Source organism: Onychomys torridus, chromosome 10 (genome assembly GCF_903995425.1).
Source record: "Onychomys torridus chromosome 10, mOncTor1.1, whole genome shotgun sequence".
In the NCBI taxonomy this organism is placed as follows: domain Eukaryota; kingdom Metazoa; phylum Chordata; class Mammalia; order Rodentia; family Cricetidae; genus Onychomys; species Onychomys torridus.
The window spans coordinates 89,243,579-89,261,999 of record NC_050452.1 but is presented as its reverse complement, the minus strand read 5'-3'; the positions used below and the strand labels follow the sequence as shown (position 1 = coordinate 89,261,999).

Genomic DNA, 18,421 nt, shown 5'->3' with positions numbered 1-18,421 from the left:
ATAGACAAACAAAAAATTGGGAAAAAAAAATCAATAAATCCCTTAAAGTAAGCTAAAAAAAAAAAAAAAAAAAAAAAAAAAAAAAACCCATGAAAGAGCAATTAAACATGTGAAGATAACAGTTCAAGACCTCAAGAGTAAAATAGAAACAATGAAGAAGACACAAACAGAGGGAATTCTGGAAATAGAAAATCTGAGTAAACGAACAGGAACTACAGATGCAAGCATGGCCAACAGATTACAAGAGATGGAAGAGAGGATCTCTGATGTAGAGGACACAATAGAGGAAATAGATTTGTCAGTCAAAGAAAACACCAAAGTCAAAAAAGTCATAACACAAAATGAGTCCAGGAAATCTGGGACACCATGAAAAGGTCAAACAAAAGAATAATAGGGATAGAAGAAGGAAAAGAATACCAACTCAAAGGCACAGAAAAGATATTAAACAAAATCATGGAAGAAAACTTTTGCAACTTAAAAGAAGGAAATACCTATGAAGATACAAGAAGCTGCCAGGACACCAAATAGACTAGTCCCCCCCCCCTAGTCCTCTCACCACATAATAATTAAATGACTAAACATACAGAATAAACAAAGAATATTAAGAGCAACAAGGGAAAAAGGTAGTAGACTTATAAAGGCAGACCATTCAGAGTAACACCTGAATTCTCAATGGAGATTTTGAAATCCAGAAGGTCCTGGACAGATGTAATACAGACATTAAGAGACCATGGATGCCAGCCCCCAGCTTCCATCCTGCCTTGGAACTCCCACTTGGATGAGAGGTGAGTAGTGCCTGGGGTCACACCCAGAGAGGCCTGCACCTGGGTCCCATCCCTGGGCACCAGCCACTTGGGGGAAGACCAGCCCAACTGGGCCACAGATTCAGGCCATAGGGCAGGACCCCCCATCCCCACTGGGAAGGTTCCCCCTCTCCAAGACACTCTGGTGAACCCTACAACCTCCATGCCCTGCCCCCACACCCATCTGCCGGAGACCCCAGCCACTTCTAGAGATTTAGAAAACAGCCACCAGCTTCCATTCTGCCAGGCTTTTTCTTCTGGGCTACCAACCAGCTCCAAAATCAGACACTTACTAGTTTTGAATGCTTGGCCTAGCTTAGGCGCATTTTGGGCTAGCTCTTTTAATTATATCAACCTGTTTCTCTTACCTACCTTTTCCTCAGTACTTTTAAACCTTTTCTTATGTTCTCGCTGTCTCTGGCTGGCTGGCTGATGGCTGCCTGGCTTTTGGCTTCTGGGTGTGGCACTCATCTTCTCCTCCTTCTTTTATCTTTTTTCTCCTCTTGAGTCTACATTTCTCCTCCTATTTATTCTCTTTGCCTGCCAGTGTCATTTATTCATATTCTGCCTAGTTTTTGGCTGTTCAGCTCTTTATTAGACCAATCAGTTGCCTGAGGCAGGCAAGGTGAAACAAATGTAACATATCTTTACATGATTAAACACATGCAGCCTAAACAAAAGTAGCACACCTTTATACGGTTAAAGTAATATTCTGCAGCATAAACAAACATAACACATCTTTGCCTAGTTAATATTCCTAAACGAATCTCCTATAAACATTACTGTACTGCACAGAACTTATGAATCTCCCCTCAGCTTTTGGACTTCTCAGTTACATCTTAACTAACTTTGAAAACAGACATGTCCCTTCTGCCCTGGAACTCCCATCTGGACCAGAGGTGAGTGCCTGGGGTTATAGTCAGAGAGGCAACTGCCCCTGGGTCCCACCCCTGGACACCATCCTGGGAGGACCTGCCCAACTTGGCCCCAGTTTCTGGCCAATCTGCAGGCCCTGTGGGAAGGATCCCCTTTTCAAAGACTGCAGGCAGGCCCTACAGTCTCCACACCCTGCCCCCACTCCCATTTTCCCAAGACCCCAGCCACTTCCTGAGAATCAGAGACCAGCCCCCAGCTCCCATCTGTCCTGGAACTCACATCTGGACCAGAGAGAGACCCTCTATGGACACTACAACCTCAACTCCTTGCCCCCACACCCATCTGCTGAAGACCCCAGCCACTTCAGGAGACTTAGAGACCAGTATCCAGCATTTCATCCTGCCCTGGAACTCCCATCAGGACCAGAACTTCCATCCTGTCCTGGAACTCCCATCTGGACAAGAGGAGCTCCCATCTGGACAAGACAAGGAGACCCCAGGGACTTCCTGAGACTCAGAGTCCCGCCCCCCAGCTCCTACCTGGCCAGCACTCTCATCTGGACCAGAGAGAGCCTCCCAAAACCTGTCAGCTTGGTCTGGACCAAGTACACTGATAGACCAAGAACAAATCCACAAGGAGATGGGCAGATGTCAAGGCAGAAGTACATACAACAAAATAAAGAGCAATACAGCATCACCAGAACCTAGCCCTTCTCCAACAGCTAGACCTGAACATCACAGAATGGAAGAAGCAGAAGAAAACAACCTTATAAGTAACATCATGAAGAGGCTAGAGCTTTATATAGTAGAAATCAAAAATAAAGTGGAGGAACAGACAAACAAAAAATGGGAAGAACACTATAAAAAACTAGAGGAAAGGACAATTATACCAGAAGAAAACAATAAGTCCCTGAAAGAAAATCATGAAAAAGCAATGAAACAGACAAGGGAAACAGTCCAAGAACTGAAGAGGGAAATAGAAAAAAAATGAAGAAGACACTAGCAGAAGGAATGCTGGAAATAGAAAATCTGAGTAAACAAACAGGAACTTCAGAGGCAAGTATAACCAACAGAATGCAAGAGATGTAAGAGAGGATCTCTGGTGTTGAAGATACGGCAGAATAAATAGATTCATCAGTCAGAAAAAAACACTAAAGCCAACAAAGTCATGACCCAAAATGTCCAAGAAATTTGGGACACCATGAAAAGACCAAAACTACAAATAATAGGGATAGAGGAAGGAGAAGAATACCAACTCAAAGGCACAGAAAATATATTTAACAAGATCATAGAAGAAAACTTTCCCACCTTAAAGAAGGAAATGTCTATGAATATAAAAGAAGCCTATAGAACACCAAACAGACTAGAACCCCCCCCCAAAGTCCTCCTGCCACATAATAATTAAACAACTAAATGTACAGAATAAAGACAGAATATTAAAGGCAGCAAAGGAAAAAGGCCAAGTGATTTATAAAGTCAAACCCATCAGAATAACACCTGATTTCTCAATGGAGACTTTGAAAGCCAGAAGGACCTGGACAGATATAATGCAGACACTAAGAGACCATGGATGCCAGCCTAGACTAATATACCCAGCAAAACTTTCAATCATCATAGATGGAGTTAACAAGACCTTCCAAGACAAAACCAGATTTAAACAATACTTATCCACAAACCCAGCCCTACAGAAAGCACTAGAAGGAAAATTCCAACCTAAGGAAGGCAGATACACCCACGAAAACACAGGCAATAGATAACACCACAGCAGTGAACCCCAAAGAAGAGAAGTACACACACACTACCACCAAAAAATAAAAATAATAACAGGAATGAACAATCACTGGTCATTAATATCCCTTAATATCAATGGACTTAATTTACCTATAAAAAGACACAGACTAAAAGAATGGATACAAACACAGGACCCATCTTTCTGCTGCATACAAGAAACACACCTCAAATTCAAACACAGACACCTCCTAAGAATAAAAAGCTGAGAAAAGACTTTCCAATCAAATGGTCTTAAGAGCCAAGCTGGAGTAGCCATCCTAATATCCAGCAAAATAGATTTCAAACTAAAATCAATCTAAAGAGATGATGAAGGACATTATATACTAATCGCAGGAAAGATCCACCAAGACGAAGTCTCAATTCTGAACATTTATGCCCCAAACACAAGGGCACCCACATATGTAAAAGAAACATTACTAAAGCTTAAATCACATATAAAGCCCCACACATTAATAGTAGGAGACTTCAACACCCCACTTTCACCTCTATAGATCGGCCCAATTGAAACTTAATAGAGACATAATGCTCTTAACTGATGTTATGACTCAAATGGACTTAATTGATATCTACAGAACATTCTACCAGAACAACAAAGAATATACCTTCTTCTCAGCACCCCATGGAACCTTCTCTAAAATCAACCACATACGTGGCCACAAAGCAAATCTCAACAGATACCTGGGTTATATTGGACCACCATCATTTAAAGTTGGATTTCAAAAAAATAAAATAAAATAAATTTTAAAAAGCTACAGAAACCTCACAATTTCATGGAAACTGAATAATGTTCAACTGAATGACCAATGGGTTAAGGAATGAATAAAGAAAGAAATTAAAGACTTCTTAGAGATCAATAAAAATGAACACACTACATACCCAAAATTATGGGACACTATGAAAGCAGTGCTAAGAGGGAAATTCATAGCACTAAATGCTCACATAAAGAAGCTAGAGAAATCTCACGCTAGTGATTTCACAGCATACCTGAAAGCTCTTGAACAGGAAGAACAGACACCAGGAAATTATCAAATTGAGAGCTGAAATCAATAAAATAGAAATAAAGAGAACAATACAAAAATTAATGAAACTAAGAGTTGGTTCTTTGAGAAGATCAATGAGATAGACAAGCCCTTATCCAAACTGACCAAAAGACAGAGAGAGAGCATCCAAATTCACAAAATCAGAAATGAAAAGGGGGACATAACAAGAGACAACAAGGAAATCCAGAGAATCATCAGGTTGTACTTCAAAAACCTCTACTCCACAAAACTGGAAAATCTAAAAGAAATGGATAATTTTCTGGATACACACCACATACCTAAGTTAAATCAAGACCAGATAAACCAATTAAATAGTCCAATAACCCTTAAGGAAATAGAATCAGTCATTAAAAGTCTCCCAAAGCAAAAAATCCCCGGACCAGATGGTTTCAGTGCAGAATTCTACCAGATCTTCAAAGAAGACTTAATACCAATACTCTTTAAATTGTTCCACACAATAGAAGCAGAAGGAATATTACCAAACTCCTTCTATGAGGCTATAATTACCCTGATTCCTAAACCAAACAAAGATGCAACAGAGAAAGAGAACTACAGACCAATCTCCCTCATGAACAGTGATGCAAAAATACTCAATAAAATACTGGCAAACAGACTCCAAGAACACATCAAAACAATTATCCATGATCAAGTAGGCTTCATCCCAGGGATGCAAGGGTGGTTCAACATATGAAAGTCCATCAATGTAATACACCATATAAACAAACTCAACGAAAAAACCACATGATCATCTCACTAGATGCAGGAAAGGCATTTGACAAAATCCAACACCCCTTCATGATAAAGGTCTTGGAGTGATCAGGAATACAGGAAACATACTTAAACATAATAAAGGCAATCTACAGCAAGCCAACAGACAACATCAAATTAAATGGAGAGAAACTCAAAGCAATACCACTAAAATCAGGAACAGCACAAGGCTGTCTCCTCTCCCCATAGTTATTCAATATTGTACTTGAAGTTCTAGCCAGAGCAAAAAGACAACAAGTGGAGATTAAGGAGATACAAATTGGAAAGGAAGAAGTCAAGCTCTCCTTATTTGCAGATGACATGATAGTATACATGAGTGACCCCAAAAATTCAACCAGGGAACTGATACAGCTTATAAACACCTTCAGCAACATAGCAGGATACAAGATCAACTCAAAAAAATCAGTAGCCCTCCTATATACAATAGACAAACAGGCTGAGAAGGAAATCAGAGATACATCACATTTTACAATAGCCACAAATGATATAAAATACCTTGGGGTTACTCTAACTAAGCATGTGAAGGACCTATATGACAATAATTTTAAGTCCCTGAGAAAAGAAATTGAAGAAGATGTCAGAAAATGGAAAGATCTCCTATGCTCATGGATAGGCAGGATTAACATAGTAAAAATGGTGATCTTACCAAAAGCAATCTACAGATTAAACGCAATCCCCATCAAGTTACCAACACAATTCTTCACAGATCTGGAAAGAATAATATTCAACTTCATATGGAAAAACAAAAAACCCAGGATAGCCAAAAGAATCCTGTACAATAAAACAACCTCTGAAGACATCACAATCCCCGAACTCAAGCTCTACTATTGAGCTACCTTAATAAAAACAGCTTGGTAAAGGCATAAAAACCAACATGTGGACCAATGGAATCGATTTGAAGACCCTGACATTAACCCACACACCTATGAATATATAATTTTTGACAAAGAAGCCAAAAATGTACAATGGAAAAAAGAAAGCATCTTCAACAAATGGTGCTGGCATAACTGGATGTCAATGTCTAGAAGGCTGCAAATAGATCCATATCTGTCACCGTGCACAAAACTTAAGTCCACATGGATCAAAGACCTCAACATAAATCCACTTACTCTGAACCTAATAGAAGAGAAAGTAGGAAGTAGTCTTGAACGCATTGGCACCAGAGATCACTTTCTAAATATAACACCAGTAGCACAGACACTGAGAGAAACAATCAATCAATGGGACCTGTTGAAACTGAGAAGCTTTTGTAGAGCAAAAGACAAGGTCAACAAGACAAAGCGACAGCCTACAGAATGGAAAGGGTCTTCACCAACCCCACATCTGACAGAGGGCTGATATCCAGAATATATAAAGAACTCAAGAAATTAGACATCAAAATGCCCAACAGTCCAATTAAGAAATGGGCTATAGAACTAAACAGAGAATTCTCAACAGAGGATGTTCAAATGGCTGAAAGACATTTAAGGAATTGCTTAACATCCCTAATTATCTGGGAAATGCAAATCAAAACAACTCTGAGATACAACATTACACCTGTCAGAATGGCTAAGATCAAAAACACAGAAGACAGCTTATGCTGGAGAGGATGTGGAGCAAGGGGAACTCTCCTCCACTGCTGGTGGGAATGCAAGCTTGTACAACCACTTTGGAAATCAATATGGCACTTCCTTAGAAAAGTGGGAATCCATCCCCCCAAGACCCAGCTATAGCACTCTTGGGCATATACCCAAGGAAGGCTCAATCATACCACAAGGGCATTTGCTCAGCTATGTTCATGTCAGCATTGTTTGTAATAGCCAGAACCTGGAAACAACCTAGATGCCCTTCAACTGAAAAATGGATAAAGAAAAAATGGTACATATACACAATGGAGTACTACTCAGCAGCGAAAAACAATGACCTCATGAGGTTTGCAGTCTAATAGATGGATCTAGAAAAAATCATCCTGAGTGAGGTAACCCAGACTCAGAAGGACAAACATGGTATGTACTCAGTCATAGGAGGATACTAGATGTAAAACAAAGATGACTAGACTGCTACACAACTCCAGGGAGGCTACCTAGAAATTGAGACCCTAGGAAAGACACAGGGATCGCCCAATGACAGAGAAATGGATGAGATCTACATGAACAACCTTGACGATAGTGGAAGTATTGAAGGGCAAGGTTTAGGGAAAGAAAGCTTAGGGGATCAGGAGATCCCAGCTTGATCAAGAACAGAAAGGGAGAACAAGGAATAACAGACCATGATAAATGATGACCACATGAGAACAGGAATAGGCAGAGTCCTAGAGAGGTCCCTAGAAATCCACAATGATATATCCTCTATAGACTGCTGGCAGTGGTTGAGAGAAATCCTCATCTGACCTAGTCTGGTGATCAGATGGCCAAACACCCTAACTGTCGTGCTGGAACTCTCATGCAATAACTGATGGAAGTGGATGCAGAGATCCATAGCCAGACCCCAGGTGGAGCTCCAGGAGTCCAATTGTCTAGAATGAGAAGGGATTGTAAGAGCAGGAATTGTTGAGACCAAGATTGGAGAGGCACACGGACAAATAGCCAAAGAATGGAAACACATGAATTATGTCAAAGGCTGTGGAGCGCCCAGCTAGATCAGGTCCTCTGGATAAGTGAGACAATTGAACAGCTTGAACTGTTTGGGAGGCACCCAGGCTGTGGGACCTGGACCTGTCCTTAGTGCATGAGCTGGCTGTTTGGAACCTTGGGCTTACACAGGGACACTTTGCTCAGCCTGGAAGGAGGGGACTGGACTTGCCTGTACTGAATCCACCAGGATTAAATGAATCCCCAGGGCAGTCTTGGCTGTTGAGGAGATGAGAATGGAGGGGAAGGGATGGGGGGAAGGTGGGGGTGGGGGCGGGAGGAGGGAGGACAGAGGAACGCATGGCTGATGTGTAAAATTAAAACACAAATATAATAAATTTTAAAAAGGAAAAAAAAAAAGAGACCATGGATGCCAGCCTAGACTAATATACCCAGCAAAAACTTCAATCACCATAGAGGAGTGAACAACACATTCCAAGACAAAATCAGATTTTGACAATACTTAGCCACAAATCCAGCACTACAGAAAGCTGTAGAAGGAAAATTCCAACCTAAGGAAGTCAGATACACCCATGAAAACACAGGCACTAGATAACCCTACAGCAGTAAATCCCAAAGAAGGGAAATATAAACATACCACCACCAAACTATAAGAGGAATTAACAATCACTGGTCATTAATATCCCTCTATATCAATGGACACAATTCACCTATAAAAAGATACAGACTAACAGAATGAATATGAAACCAGGATCCATCCTTCTGCTGCATACAAAAAACACACCTCATCTTCAAAGAAAGACACTATCTCAGAGTTTTTAAGGCTGGGAAAAGACTTTCCAATCAAATGGACTTAAGAAGCAAGCTAGTGTAGCTATCCTAATAGCTAACAAAATAGACTTCAAATACAATCAATCAAAAGAGATCAGGAAGGACATTACATACTCATCGCAGAAAGATCCACTAAGATAAATTTTCAATTCTGAACATTTATTCCCCAAATACAAGAGTAATCACATATGTAAAAGGAACATCACTAAAGCTTAAATCACACATAAACCCCACACATTAATATTGTGAACTCCCTACTTTCACCACTGGACAAATCTCCCAGATTGAAACTTAACAGAGAAATCAGGGACCTAACAGATGTTATGACTCAAATGGACCTAATAGATATGTATAGAACATTCCATCATAACAAAAAAATATACCTTATTCTCAGCATCCCATGGAACCTTCTCTAAAGTCAACCACATACTTGGTTACAAAGCAAATCTCAACAGACACACACACAAAAAAAATAATTGGAATAGCCTCCTGTATTCTGTTGGACCATGATGGCTTAAAGTTAGATTTCAACAACAACAAAAGTTATAGAAAGCCTACAATCTCATGGAAACTAAATAATGCTCAACTGAATCACCAGTGGGTCAAGGAACAAATAAAAGAAGCTTTTAGACTTCCTAGAATGCAATTGAAATGAATGTAATACATACTCAATCTTATGGGACACTATGAAAGCAGTGCTAAGAGGGAAATTTATAGCACTAAGTAAATAAAGAATAAAGAAATTGGAGAAATCTCACACTAATGTCTAAACAGCACACTTAAAAGCTGCAGAACAAGAAGAAGCAAAGTCACCCAGGAGGAAAAGATGCCAGGAAATAATCAAATTGAGAGTTGAAATCAATAAAATAGAAACAAAGAGAACAATAAAAAGAACCAATGAAACAAAGAGTTGGTTCTTTGAGAAAATCAACAAGACAGACAAGTCCTTATCCAAACTATCCAAACTGCAGAGAAAGGGCATCCAAATTAATAAAATCAGAAATGAAAAGGGAGACATAACAACAGACAAGGAGGAAATCCAAAGAATCATCAGGTCATCCTTCAAAAACCTGTGGTCCACAAAATTGGAAAACCTAAAAGAAACAGACAATTTTCTCAATAGATACCACATACCAAAGTTAAATCAAGACCACATAAACAATTAGACTAATAACACCTAATAGAAACAGTCATTAAAAGCTTCCCAACCAAAAAAGGTCCAGGACTAGATGGTTTCAGTGCAGAATTCTACCAGATTTTCAAACTATAGTAAATACCAATACTCTTCAAATAGTTCCACACAATAGAAACAGAAGGAATATTACCAAACTCCTTTTATGAGGCTACAGTTACTCTGATTCCCAAACCACAAAAGAAAAGGCAACAAAAAAAGAGAATTACAGACCAGTCTCCCTCATGAACATTGCTACAAAAATACTTAATAAAATATTGGCAAACCGAATCCAAGAACACATTAAAAAGTTATCCACCATGATCAAGTAGGCTTTATTCCAGAGATGTAAGGATGGTTCAACATATGAAAATCTGTCAATGTAGTATACCATATACACAAATGAAAGAAAAAAACCACACACATGATCATTTCATTAGATGTTGAAGAGACTTTTGACAAAATCCAATGCCCTGTCATGATAAAGGTCTTGGAGAGATCAGGAATACAAGGAACATACCTAAACATAATAAACATAATTTACAACAAGCCAAACTAAATAGACAGAAACTCAAAGCTATTCTACTAAAATCAGGAACAATCAGGAACGTGACTGTCTGCTCTCCCCATATTTATTCAATATAGTACTTGAAATTCTAGATAGAGCAATAAGACAACAAAAGGAGATCAAAAGGATGTAAATTGGAAAGAGAGAAGTCAAACTTTCACTATTTGCAGATGATATGATAGTATACATAAGTGATCTCAAAAATTCTACCAAAAAAAACCTGCCACAACTCATAAACACCTTATGTAATGTGGGAGGATACACGATTAACTAAAAAAACCAAAAACCAAAAAATAGCAGTCCTCCTATATACAAATGATAAATGGGCTGAGAAAGAAATAAGAGAAACATCACCTTTTACAATAGCCACAAATAATATAAAATATTTTGGGTTAAGTGTAACTAAGCAAGTGAAAGCCCCATATGTCAAGAACTTTAAGTCTCTGAAGAAAGAAAGTGAAGAAGATATCAGAAAATGGAAAAATCTACCATGCTCATGGATAGGTAGAATTAACATAGTAAAAATGGCAATCTTACCAAAAGCAATCTACAGATTCCATGCAACCCCCATCAAAATCCCAACACAATTCTTCACAGACCTGCAAAGGCCAATATTCAACTTCACTTGGAAAAACAGAAAACCCAGGATAGCTAAATGAATCCTGTACAATAAAGCCACCTCTAGAGGCATCACCATTCCTGACTTCAAACTCTACTATAGAGCTATAGTAATAAAAACAGCTTGGTACTGGCATTAAAATGGACATGTGGACCAATGGTATCAAATTGAATACTATGACATTAACCCACATACCTATAAACACCTGATTTTGACAAAGAAGCCAAAACTGTACAATGAAAAAAAAGAAAGCATCTTCAACAAATGGTGCTGGTATAACTGAACGTCAACATGTAGAAGATTGAAAATAGATCCATATCTATCACCATGCATAAAACTCAAGTCCAAGTGGATTAAAGACCTCAATATAAAACCAGTTACACTGAACCTGATAGAAGAGAAAGTAGGGAGTAGTCAGTCTAGAACACATTGGCATAGGAGACCACTTCCTAGTTATAACACCAGTAGCACAGACACTGAGAGAAATAATTAATAAATGGGACCTCCTGACTGAGGAGTTTCTGTAAGGCAAAGACAGAGTAAATAAGACAAAACAACAGCATAAAGAATTGGAAAAGATCCTTACCAACCCCAAATCTTACAGAGGTCTAATCTCCAAAATATATAAAGTAGTCAAGAAATATGGGCTACAGAGCTAAACAAAGAATTCTCAACAGAAGAATCTCAAATGGCCAAAAGACATTAAGGAATTGCTCAACATCCTTAGTCATCAGGGAAATGCAAATAAAATGACTCTGAGATATTATCTTACACCTGTCCTAATGGCTAAGATCAAAAGCACTGCAGACAGATTATGTTGGAGAGGATGTGGAGCAAAGAGAACACTCCTACACTGTTGGTGGTAATGCAAACCTATACAGCCACATTGGAAATCAGTGTGGCTGTTTCTCAGAAAACTGGGAATCAATCTTCAAGACCCAGCTATACCACTCTTGGGAATATATATCCAAGGAATGCTCAATCATACCTAAAGGACACATGCTCAACTACGTTCACAGCAGCATTATTAATAATAGCCAGGACCTGGAAACAACCTAGATGTCCTTCAACTGAAGAACAGATTAAGAAAATGTGGTACACATACACAATGGAGTACTAATTAGCAAAGAAAACAATGATATCATGAAAATTGCAGGTAAATGGATGGAACTAGAAAGTATCCTGAGTGAGGTAACCCAGACTCAGAAGGACAAACATGGTATGTACTCACTCACAAGTGGATACTAGATGTAAAGCAAAGGATAACCAGAGTACAACCCACAATTCCAGAGAAGTTAGCTAACAAGTAGACCCAAAGAGGGACACATGCATTGCCCTGGGAAGGAGAAATAGATGAGATCTCCATGAATAAACTGGGGATGAAGGGTGGGAAATAGAGGGTAGTGGGTAAGGGTTGAGAACATAAGGAAACAGGGTGGTTGAGTTGGAACAGGGATGGAATGGGAAAGCAATGAGCGTGATACCATGATAAATGAAGACATCATGGGAATAGGGAGAAACAGAGTGTTAGGGAAGTTTCCAGGAATCCACAAGGATGACCGCACCTTAGACTACTGGCAATAGTCCAGAGGGTGCCTGAACTGGCCTATTCAGGTGATCAGATGACTAAAAACCCTAACTGTCATCACAGAGCATTTCTCCAGGGACTAATGGAAGCCGATGTAGGCAGAGTTGCAGGAGTCCAGTCAAAGAGAGAGAAGAGGGATTCTATGAGCTAGTGCATCAGGATCATATGGAGAAATCTGCAGAGACAACCAAACCAAACTAGTGGGAACTCATGAAAAGTTGGATCGATGGCTGTGGAGCCTGCATGGGACTGGACTAGGCCCTCTGCACTGTGTAGCTTGATTTGCTTTGGGGGCCCCCTGGTGGTAGGATCAGATTCCATCCTTGGTGCATGAAGGGGCTTTTTTGAGTCCACTACTTACGATGGGATGCCTCCCTCACACAGCCTTGAGGCATGGGGAGGGGCTTGGATTTGCCTCTACTGGATGTGCCTCCTCATGGGAGGCCCTTGCCTTTTTCTGAGAAAGAGTGGGGGTTGGGTTGGGAGGGGGATGTTGGGAGAGGAAGGAAGAGGGGGATTTTGATTGGTGTGTAAAATATATGGAATTTTTTTTCTTAATAAAAAAAGAAAAAATAACAAAAGCAAAAAAGAAAAATGCTTTTTCAGAGGGATTCTTTTGTTCCTCTCCTCAGCCATGGGCACTGACTGTGTAGCACCATAAACCCGCTTGGGCTTTGTGGTAAGGCAGGTGGCTCCCACCATCCTCACAACCCTCATGTGTAAAGGCAAATTTTGTCTCTATTTTTCCCATGATGTCATTGCAGCTTTGCAGCTGCTGCTAGGAACTTGGACCCCGCTTCTTTCTGCAGGGAGGATTTCCAAGCCCCCACTGCTTCCTCTATGCCAGCAGCTTTTCTCTGGGTCCTGCACAGCCTCTGCTGCAGCTCCACCCTGGAGGAAGGTGCCCCACTCAGTTCTCTGCCTATGCTCTGGCCATTGGGAACTGTGGTCCTAAGTTTCTGCTGTTTTTCTAATAGTGGCTTGAAGGGAAGATAGGACTAGCAGAGAGGGTTTACCATGTTCCAAGAGGTTTTTGGTTTTTTTTCTAGGGCAATTACAGGTGACTTTCCCATTCTGATAGATGTTCCTTCCTTGTGAGTCTAATTTTGCTCTTACAGAAAGAAGAGTTCTGAGGCAAAAAAAGATCTGAAAAGCTTTCAGTTTTTGAAAGAGAGATTACTAAGTTTTCCCCATGATTTCTGTTCTTTATTCTCGGCTTCATGGCCAAGAGGATACTAACTCTGATGGTATCATGTTTTCATACAGTGGCAATATCCACAGAGCAGAGGGTTTTGTCTGGCCTGCATCTGTCCCAGGGCAAATATTATCCCTGCTGCTCAGGACTCACATCTAAGCTGTCCACAGTCCAAAAACTTCCACAGGAATCTTTTTCTGCCCATTTTCCTCGTAGTGTATTTTCCTGACTGATTCTTCCCCTGGAGTGGGCATTTATAGTTCCATAGTTTGGAGAATCGATGACATAGCTCCTCTGTCTTGTTGCTTTTCTTATCCTAAGTTTTTTTTTTTACACCATACGCCTATATTTTATATTACCCTAAGTTTTTCAAATTTTCTTCAAGTGAATCATTGAAGATCTGTTTTTTCCTGCCCCATTTCAGCACTAGGGAAATTCTACTCTTATCCTAAGTTTCTTCTTACCCAATATTCCTATATTTAACCCTATATTTTTACTTAATTTTATAAATAGAAATGAGAGAGAGAGAGAGAGAGAGAGAGAGAGAGAGAGAGAGAGAGAGAATGAAAGACAGAGAGAGAGAGATTCACTGCAGCCTCTTCTTTCCCTTTGGGATTTCTTTTAGCCACTTTATTTTCACTCCCCCCCAAATAGAATACCCCTGCCTTAAATTATACTACAAAACTGGACATGTCCACTGCTTCCTGTGGGACTCCCTAATCCTCTTTTTGCAAAGTCCTTGTCCCTGTTCATGGTGCCATCAGTGGGAGACCATCTTCCATTTTTTCCCCAGGGTACTCTTAAAGAGAAAGGGATGAGAAATATTTAGATAGGAAGACAGAGGGGACTGAAGACAGACAGAAACACAGAATAGCTTCAGGAGGGCCTGGATCAATATACACCATCCCCCTTTGGCTCTTCAAAGGGGCTTTTTGTAAGAATGCCAAGGGTTCGGCAAAATAGCTCCCTCTAGATTAACCAAGAGCAGACCCTTGCAATCACCTGGTAACCATGCATGTGGTCAAGCCATCTCTTCCTGCAGCACTGCTGGGTAAGGCAAGCTCAGATCTTACTAGGAAACCTCTGTGGGCCTCTACATGATGAACTGGATTATATGGTAAAAGTGTTTATCAAGAAAGCTTAATGACCTGAGTCCCCATGCATGAACCCCTGGATTGATCCTGAGAAACCACATAAAGGTGGAGATAAAACCTCATCAAATTTGAATCTGACTTTCACATGTTACACAGAGCACAAGTGCCCCACCTATGACACGAGTGTGCATGTGCATAGTCATGATAATAAAAGTAATGGCAGCAGTATAGTAATCATGGTGATGATGATGATGATGATGATGATGATGATGATGATGATGCCACCACACAGGTAAAGCTACTGTTTAAAACCATGAGTTAAAGTGGCTTGTAGATTTGTTATTTCTTAGAGGCATTATCAATGTTTTGTTTTGTGTGTGTGTGCCTTTCTGACGAGTCCTGTTGAAGGCTTTGCAAATGACATTGGGACTTGTTTTTCTACAATGCTTTGAATTTGGCAGATAATTACATAGACTTTTCACCATTTACTTAGGAAAGATAAATCCTGCTGTCAATACTGTTGTTTCAAATTCACTTTCAATGACACAGCAAATTTAGAATGCAACAATCCCAGGTGAACAGGGCACTTACCTAATACTTCACTGTAAAGCTGATTCAACCTCTTCTCATTAAATGTTTGGAACCAAAAGTCAAAACCAAGCACATAGATTACATTTTGCACCTGCTCCATGAATGTCATTCGGTCACTCAACTCTGACAGAGCAGGAGGCACATAGGAAGGTGGCAGTGGGAATCCTCCACTGTACTTTTCATGTGTGTATCCAGGAAAGAAGCAGAGACTGTACACAAGTGGTATCTTGAGAATCTCAGCCAGCAGGTCACCGCAGGGTACGAAGGGATCTGCTACCATGATGTCAAAGCTTGAATTGTGTAGTTTTGTCATGAGTTCCTTGTTAAAAACTTTATCGTTGCAGAGACTTTCAAAATAATCTGAATACTTCCAAACCACTTCTTGCATCATTAAAAAGTATCTCCAAAATGATTGCTTTGGCAGCTCATAAATGCATTTCCTGAATAATTCGATATAAAGTTCCTCCAAATCAGCCTTGGGAAAGGATGAAGGGTATGTCTCAAACTCAATAGCAGATGTGTCCTCAACCTCATAAGAAAGGGAAGCCAAGGGTATCAGAACAGTGACTTCATGTCCCTTCTTTACAAGTTCTTCTAGGATTACCTTTAAGTTGAGCCAATGGCTGTATTCCATTGACCACACCAGCACCTTCCCACCACTCCTAGATCCAAAGAAGCCACTCATCTGGGGCAGGAGCAGGGCTGCTGCCATTTTCACAGACATCTTGGTTCAATCCAGAACTGCCTTTCAAATGGCAATCGCTCAGATCTTGCAGATATAGAAGAGTAATAATTAGTTAAAGTATAACTTGTACCCAACAGAGCAAATACACATGGGATAGTCACAGCCTCTGGATGCCAAATGGAATATGAGGGGGCAGATGTGAACATGTGAAGTGACTCCTGATTCTCAGTGACCTTGAATGTATAATGTACTTGGAGAACAGTGGACAGTAAGATCTCCCTCTCTTTCCTTTTCTCTCTGTTCTAATGTAGCTTCCTTGATAAAGAACATACAGAACAGACATAACTGTTGAGTCACACTTTTAAAATATCACAGTCCAGTGTGTCTTCATATGAATGTTGACAACAGCATTCCTTTACCGTACATTTAATGATTTTAAATAAATGGTTCAGAGTGTTGGTTAAGTGATGGCACTTGTGGCTGGCTGCCGCCAACAAAGAAGAGTGCTGGATGTATTGGTGACAGAAGAGTCATGAGCCTTGGTTACCTTTCTAGAGCTTTATTGAGAGAGAGAGAGAGAGAGAGAGAGAGAGAGAGAGAGAGAGAGAGAGAGAGAGAGAGAGAGACCTTGCAGAGTTGGGAGAATACGGAAGGAGACAGGGCAGAGAGAGAGAACACAGAGAGAGCACTCCTGCTTTTTGGCTGGGACGCCATCGCAGGCTAGTGACATAATTAAGGACATAATCCTTACATCGAGGTCCATAGTATAACCTCAGAATTATAAACCTGCAATTAAATTTGAAGCTGATTATATCCTAGATAGAGGCCCCTCTTCTTTTAGCCTTTCCATTGGTTCCAGCCCTACCCAATCAGGAATCTGTCTTCTTATAATTTAGTCACCATGGCAGGAGTGAATATATTCTAATGAGACACTTTTGCTGCCCCCCCTCGACTATCAGACCACTGAAAGAATGGATGTTAAAAAATTAGAATTTTCCTGGTGACCTTCTCCCTGGAGAAGAATTGTCTGATGCCTTGGGGGTACCCAGGAGGAATTGGTCCTCAAGGGCCTTTACAAGCTGGGGGGGGGATTAACATTTCTGAAGAGCCTAGGAGCTAAGATAATGGTGGGCAAGGGGACACAACATGCCTGGACGGCTTAGCTATGCATGTCTTGTCAGAATCCCAAAGATGGAGTTGAGTAAATGTGACTTGCTCTCTCTGCATCTCTTACTAAAGTGATTACAAAGAGTAAATCTATTTTTTCTCATTTTACAGTTTATTCGGCTTCTTTGACTGCCTAATTTGTGTGTGTGTGTGTGTGTGTGTGTGTGTGTGTGTGTGTGTGTGTGTGTTGGGACACACAAGTTGAGACCCCTTAGTCATGAAAATGAAACATCCGCTTTTCTCTTTTCCTGTGCTTTTCTTGTAGCTGGTATAAAATGGTGGTTCTTTGTGACTGGCTTTGATTATTATAAGGTTTTAATGTACTGTCATTTTATAGGATGTAGCCAAGTTTCTTTTATGTAATGTTCAATCCATTTTGTAACAGAAAATCCACACTTACTCATTTCTAATTTGATTGACATTAGCTTTGTTCCCAATTTTTGACTACTATTGTTTTTATTAATATTCATGTTCTATCTCTTTGTCTTGTTCTATATTTTGATCTCAACCCTTTCCTGAATCCTCCTATCTTTTGCAGACATCATCTAAAACGTAACCCCTTATTTTCATTATTCCCTCATTGAGGCAATATGTCTTTAGAAAAAGACCAGGGTTCTACCCAGCTTACACTCCCATGGTTTCCTACACACAGCACCAAGCAAACCATGAGCTCCTATGTGGGCTCCACCTCAGAGAGCAAAGGCAAGAAGACTGAGCAAGCTGGGACAGGAAAAGGAGAATGGGTGAAAGCACTATCATGTTCTTGGTCAGAACCCAGTTTACCTTGACCTGTGCTGTCTGGGAGCTCCTCAGTGGGATCCGCCTAGCAAGATGGCAGAGTTGTTCCTGAGCACACATTGAAGAAAGGGAAATCTTGGTTGTCATAGGGTGAGCATGAAAGTGGGGTGTAGCAGGGAGTCCTGCAGCTGGGCAGGCAAGAAGTGTGGACAGAGACTTCTTGCAGTTCTTATCTGGAGTTTAACAGGCTCTGGGCAGGGACCTGGGAAAATAGGAATCCACCCTGTCTGCCCAGAGGGTCTTTAAAGTGAACATTGGAATGGGCAG

At 40.4% G+C, this 18,421-nt stretch overlaps 1 pseudogene; it reads right to left on the bottom strand.

Moving 5' to 3' along the window:
- Positions 1-16,228, bottom strand: part of LOC118591946 — a 32,448-nt pseudogene extending 16,220 nt beyond the window's left edge.
- Positions 16,229-18,421: the final 2,193 nt, after the last annotated feature.